Raw genomic sequence first — 5,523 nt, 5'->3', positions numbered from 1 at the left:
ATCAAGAAATCCTAAATCCTGGATCCCCATAGTTCATTTAGAAAACTCCTCAAAGTTATGGCTTTTGCAGCAGGTTTATCAGATTTAACATGACAAAGTGTTCCATCTCCTTCCCTATTTCAAGTATCCAAAAAAAAAAAAAAAAAGAGGCTCAAAATTTCTGTAGGTTGTAACCGAAAATGCAAAGCTTTAAATAGTTAAATGTGCTTTGAAATAAGATATAAATTGAAACAAATTTCTTAAGTATTTAATTTGTATTAGGCTGATAAGTACTAGGACTTTCAAACAGTTTTATTAAATGAGTATTTCCTCAAAAGTAATAAAGAACACAATTTGCCTACTAATATATGGTTCTGGGATTCTGGAGAAAAATCAATCTTGATGTTTACGATTTTTTCAACACTGTTGACTTTAATTTTGTTTTCTTTTTAATGATGTTAATATTCAATCTGAACATAGATATTTAGCCTCAAACTACTTATAATGAAATGAGTTACTTCTGAAAAGGAAACTTTAAAGCACTAGAAAGAGAATTTACTAAAGCTGTTTAATATGTCTTTCAACGTCATCAGAAATCCTGCGGTATAGAAAATATCTGGTACCTTTAAGGTTTCGGACTGAACTGATCTTCTGAAATGTTAATGCCATTAAAAAAACCAAAAAAGTCAAATAGAAAAGACTCTGCAATAAAGTACTGTTTCTAAAAGTTGCAGACATGATCCCATCATCTGAGAGCTAAGCACTGCTTCTTTACCTAGGCACACTAAGTTCTCAGCTGAGAAAATAATCTAACCTGGTCTTTAACATATTCATTAAGTAGTATGAATATTTTAAGGTCTTTCTCCCTTCAAGAAAAAAATTTGATGTCTCACTAAAGAGTAATAAGGAGTGTATCTTACTTTGAGACATTAGACTTTCTGGGATTGGCCCAACTGTATAAAATTTTAAGAAATGTGTGAAAGTATGGAATCATTATTACTCTGTGAAAACAGTGTGACAAAATTAAACATCACTATGTCGAACCCTTTTCTAGCATTAACTCAAAAATAGAGATCATGAGTCTTCTATAACCTTAATTTTAAAAACACACAGAAGTGAAAAGTGCTGTTTTTCAAAAAGTACAATTTTTTTCCCTACTATGTATCAACATGGAATGATTTCGGTTCTCCTGTACTAAAAGCTGGACTTTTAAAAAATGCTTGGGTGCCTGGGTGGCTCAGATGGTTAACCGTCTGCCTTCGGCTCAGGTCATGATTCCAGGGTCCTGGGATCAAGTTCTGCATCGGGCTCCCTGCTCCTTGGGAGCCTGCTTCTCCCTCTGTTTCTCTCTCTCTCTGTCTCTCATGAATAAATAAATAAAATCTTTAAAAAAAAAAAAGCTTAATATAATGATTGTATTGTAATGCTTAATATAATGATTTTGTGTGTATTGTAATGCTTAATATAATGATTTTAATCAGCAGTGGCTTCACTTTCAGCTGGACCCCTAATAAGTCTTCAAATTCCCCTTTTTTCCTGCAGGAACTTTTGGTTTTGCATAACTTTGCTTATGTGCATGCTGCTTGGGTGTACTTCTTCATAAAGGAAGTCTGCTGTCAACTCATCCCCGCTGTCTATCTCAAACTTTCTAATGACATCCACTTGTAGTTGTCTTTCTACAATTTCTAGCAGAAAGCTCTTGCATCTAGAATACAGCATCCATTCTCTTATACTGCATGTGTATCCAGGCATTGAATAAATAAAAACTATGGACTCCAAATAGTCTCCTTCATGGGAATGTTTATACAGGAAGAAACGGTAATGTGCTGAATCTTTGGGAATCCTCTTTGGCAAATCTTTTAGTTCTGTATTTGTTGTGTTGGCCAAAATTATAATTTCATTTTTTATATCTATTTCCAATTGCACATAGTTGAGCTGTCTGTTACTTAAATGTTCCAAAGTCGGAAAAGCTTCTCGAGAAATAGGAAATGCTACTCCTTGTAGTGTTTGATGCTTAGTGTCCACACCCATGTCAGTTTGTACCTCATTTAATCTGCCGTAATTCTTCCTCAGCTGCAGTCAATGGGGCAGGAGAAGATTGTGACACCAAGTATTTTTTATAACCATGTAATGATACATCTTCCTTTACTGTTCTAAATACTTCATCTTTAATGTGGCCACCTCCAAATTCCTTTTTCAGAGTTGCTCTTGTTGCTGCGTACATTTTTTGACGAACATGAGAATGATCTGGAGACCAGGCAGTGAATATCCATTCATATCCCTGGGCATTCTGAGAATCTAACCTGAATAATATATAGCATGGTTGTTTGTCCTCCAGTAAGGGTAAAACAAAGGAATCATAATCCTTATCCCAGGAATCTGAAGGCTGACTACATGATCCAATCACAAGTTTCTCATTTTCAATAGATATTTTTAGAAGTCTGTATTTTCCATTTCTTGCTCTGGCAAAGATATCTTTAACATCTTCACTTGCTTGGACGCCGGTCTGATGGGACATGTTGGCGGCCGTGGGCTCCCGGCTCCGGGGCTAAGTGCTGAGAGCCGATCATATAATTTCTTTGATGTGGTGATTGGGTTCAAAACCAGCTCATTGTAATGAGTAGTTATATGTTCCTGAGGATATAGACACATCTGAAATTAGATTTTTTTCCTTGATACACATTTTTATAGCATTCAAATATCAAGTGATATCTTGTAGATATCTTAGAATTAGAAATGAAGTAAGTGATATCCCAGACCACTGCCAAGATGAAACAGCTAAATTTGATTTTTTATTATATCTATCCTAGCCTACAACTTGAGTGAACATCTTTATCAAGCTGAGAAAACAATGGAACTGTTTTTCCCAAAATGACTAATTATTGGAATTTGGCTGTCCTTGAAAGGCTAATACTCTCTGTTAGATAACTTTTATGGCTATATTGAATAGATGTAATTATTTAACAAGATGTTTGAGTATGTGCTGTATGCGTAAGATAAGAAATAATGTGACTTTTTAAAATAAAAGTAATAGTTTATTGTAGACATTACAGTAGGACGATGAAAGTCCAAGACTACACTCACAGAACTACATCAGATATTTTTATCTATCTCAACTTGTAATTCTTGCCAATGTACATATTCAATGTTTACATATTTCTCAAAAATATTTTGATATTATCTTTGGCTAAAATTAATCCAGTTTTGCTCTCATATTTGCTACAATCTGTTTTTTCTGTTTCTTGCCAGTCTCTCTTTTCCATCTTCTATCACTCTAAGGAGTAATGCCCTTCACATACACACACACACACACATACACAAATAAGGGATTGTTTCCTTTTATATTTTACAAATATTGGATAATCCCATATACAACTTATTTTTTCTCAATATACAATGTAACATGAAAATGCTTATGATTTACTAGACAAAAATCTGTCTCGTTTTAACGAGTGTAATGGATCTTTGCCTAAATCTTGTCTCTATCATCCTTGAATTATGGTAATGGTATAGTCATTTTTTGATATGGAGCTCCAGAATTAAAATTATTCAGCTTGGGGCGCCTAGGTGGCTCAGTCTTTAAGTATCTGCCTTCAGCTCAGGTCACGATCCCAGGGTCCTGGGAACGAGCCGCACATTGGGCTCCCTGCTCTGAGGGAAGTTTGCTTCTCCCTCTCCCACTCCCCCTGCTTGTGTTCCCTCTCTCACTATGTCTCTCTCTGTCAAATAAATAAAATCTTTAAAAAAAATATATTTGGCTTTTGTATATGTAAAATTCTAATTTTAATATATACGGAGAATTTCTGACAAGCAGAGATGTTTAGGGCATCTTTAAATGTGTTTGTTGTCATGTTTGTTTTGCAAATGGCCTAGTCAAATCCCATTAGATCACTTTTCTTTTGGTATTGTCTTTTCTTAACAATTGGTAGAAGTAATTTCTATATATTAGAGAAAAACTCTTTATCTTTAATATATGTTTTATAGTTTTCCAATCATTTTGATTTCTATGTTTTTTCTTATTTTTCCACATAATGCTTAAAAATATATATAAATTCTGTTTTCCTTTATCTTCTGAGTTTTCTAGGTTTTTTATACTACCAGTCATAGGTTTCTGAGTGTATTTGTGAATTTTATATGTAACAAAAGTTTTCTTTATAAATTCAAAGAGAAAATTACATTTGCTTTAAAAAAAAATAATGACCCACCTGGAATAAAAGTTGACTTTCTCCTTACATTACATAAAAATATATAATTTAGATTGCTAATATGTTTAAATATAAGAAAAATAGAGTTTTGGAAAAAACATTAAAATACATGTATAATATCTACCATATTTTATACCATAGCCTAGTTTTTACATTTTAAAGGTTTTGTACATAAATCAGAAAAAACCTTATTTTATTAATGTTAGCCATACATGTTAATAACTGTATGTATTGTATACATAGAATAAATGAAGGATGAATTAATATGTGAATATAAATTAAATAATAGTTTTAAATAAAGCTAAATATTTTAATGTTTATACAAATTTTTACTCCGTTACCTACATTTCCTAAAGTTTTCACAATATATTGTATTTTTCAAATTTCAAAATATTTTCTTTTCTATTCTATGTTGATCATTCAAATATTCACCAATTCTATATTGCCAATTCTATATTTTGTTTTCTTATTTTTTATCTATTTATATTTCAAACCTGCTGGAATATTTTCAATATAAGCATTGCTTATATCTTTTATTTTACTTCATTATCTCTTTTTCTTTCTTGATCGTCCATTTTTCTTTGGTCCTTCCATACCTTATGATGATATTAATTTTCTCATGTACCTCCACTTTTTGAGACACAGTTTGGGGTTGTAATTTCTCACAAGTAAATCCTTTCCTACCCACAGACTAACCTCTTGAAATGATGCTAGGACAATAGGCAGCTATTTTCAAGTTTTGTTTCATGGGTATAATAGGTCCCTTCTGGCTCCTACCCAAATGCTAGACCTCAGCTCAATTCCTATGACCTAGACTGCAGTTTCTATGATAGTCATCACACCCGGCAACAGGACATCTGATCTTTGTCCCTGCCAGATAACATGTGACAACTTCTGATAATACTGCTATGGGTCAGCTATTAATTTTTGATATCCAAAAATTTTCTTTCTTGCATTAACCCTTCCAAGAGTATATTTATTGATTGTATCCTGCATTTCTACATATGTGGAGAGTGAGGTGGGCCTTCCGTTTGTTCAGCCATCTTGACCAGACATTCTTTACTAACAATCTATAGATAGATATGACATACCACAATATGTATCCAGTGCATGAGCCATAGTTTAGTTTCTTTTAAATATTATTAAGGTAAAACCATTAAATTGTTGTTATACTTTTTTGCAATCTAAGTAATTTATTTATGTGATAGATAAATAAGTAGATATATTTTGGGTTATATTTTAACATTTATTCACCAATTAAAAGTTTTCTATGTAGAATTTCTTTTAAAAATGTTGGTGATGTGGACAGTAAAAGGAAATTAATCTTTTTTTTTTTCAT

At 32.4% G+C, this 5,523-nt stretch overlaps 1 pseudogene across 1 annotated transcript; it reads right to left on the bottom strand.

Moving 5' to 3' along the window:
* Nucleotides 1-1,452: 1,452 nt before the first annotated feature.
* On the bottom strand, nt 1,453-2,536 carry LOC123845328 (twinfilin-1-like; annotated as a pseudogene). Its single transcript, XR_010412081.1, has one exon. The product of XR_010412081.1 is annotated as a twinfilin-1-like (transcript).
* Nucleotides 2,537-5,523: the final 2,987 nt, after the last annotated feature.

This window comes from Mirounga angustirostris, unplaced genomic scaffold (assembly GCF_029215605.1).
Source record: "Mirounga angustirostris isolate CCGP_5_RB_7025 unplaced genomic scaffold, mMirAng1.0.hap1 SCAF_6, whole genome shotgun sequence".
Lineage (NCBI taxonomy): Eukaryota > Metazoa > Chordata > Mammalia > Carnivora > Phocidae > Mirounga > Mirounga angustirostris.
The sequence above is the reverse complement of the archived record's forward strand: the minus strand, read 5'-3'. Positions and strand labels throughout refer to the sequence as shown.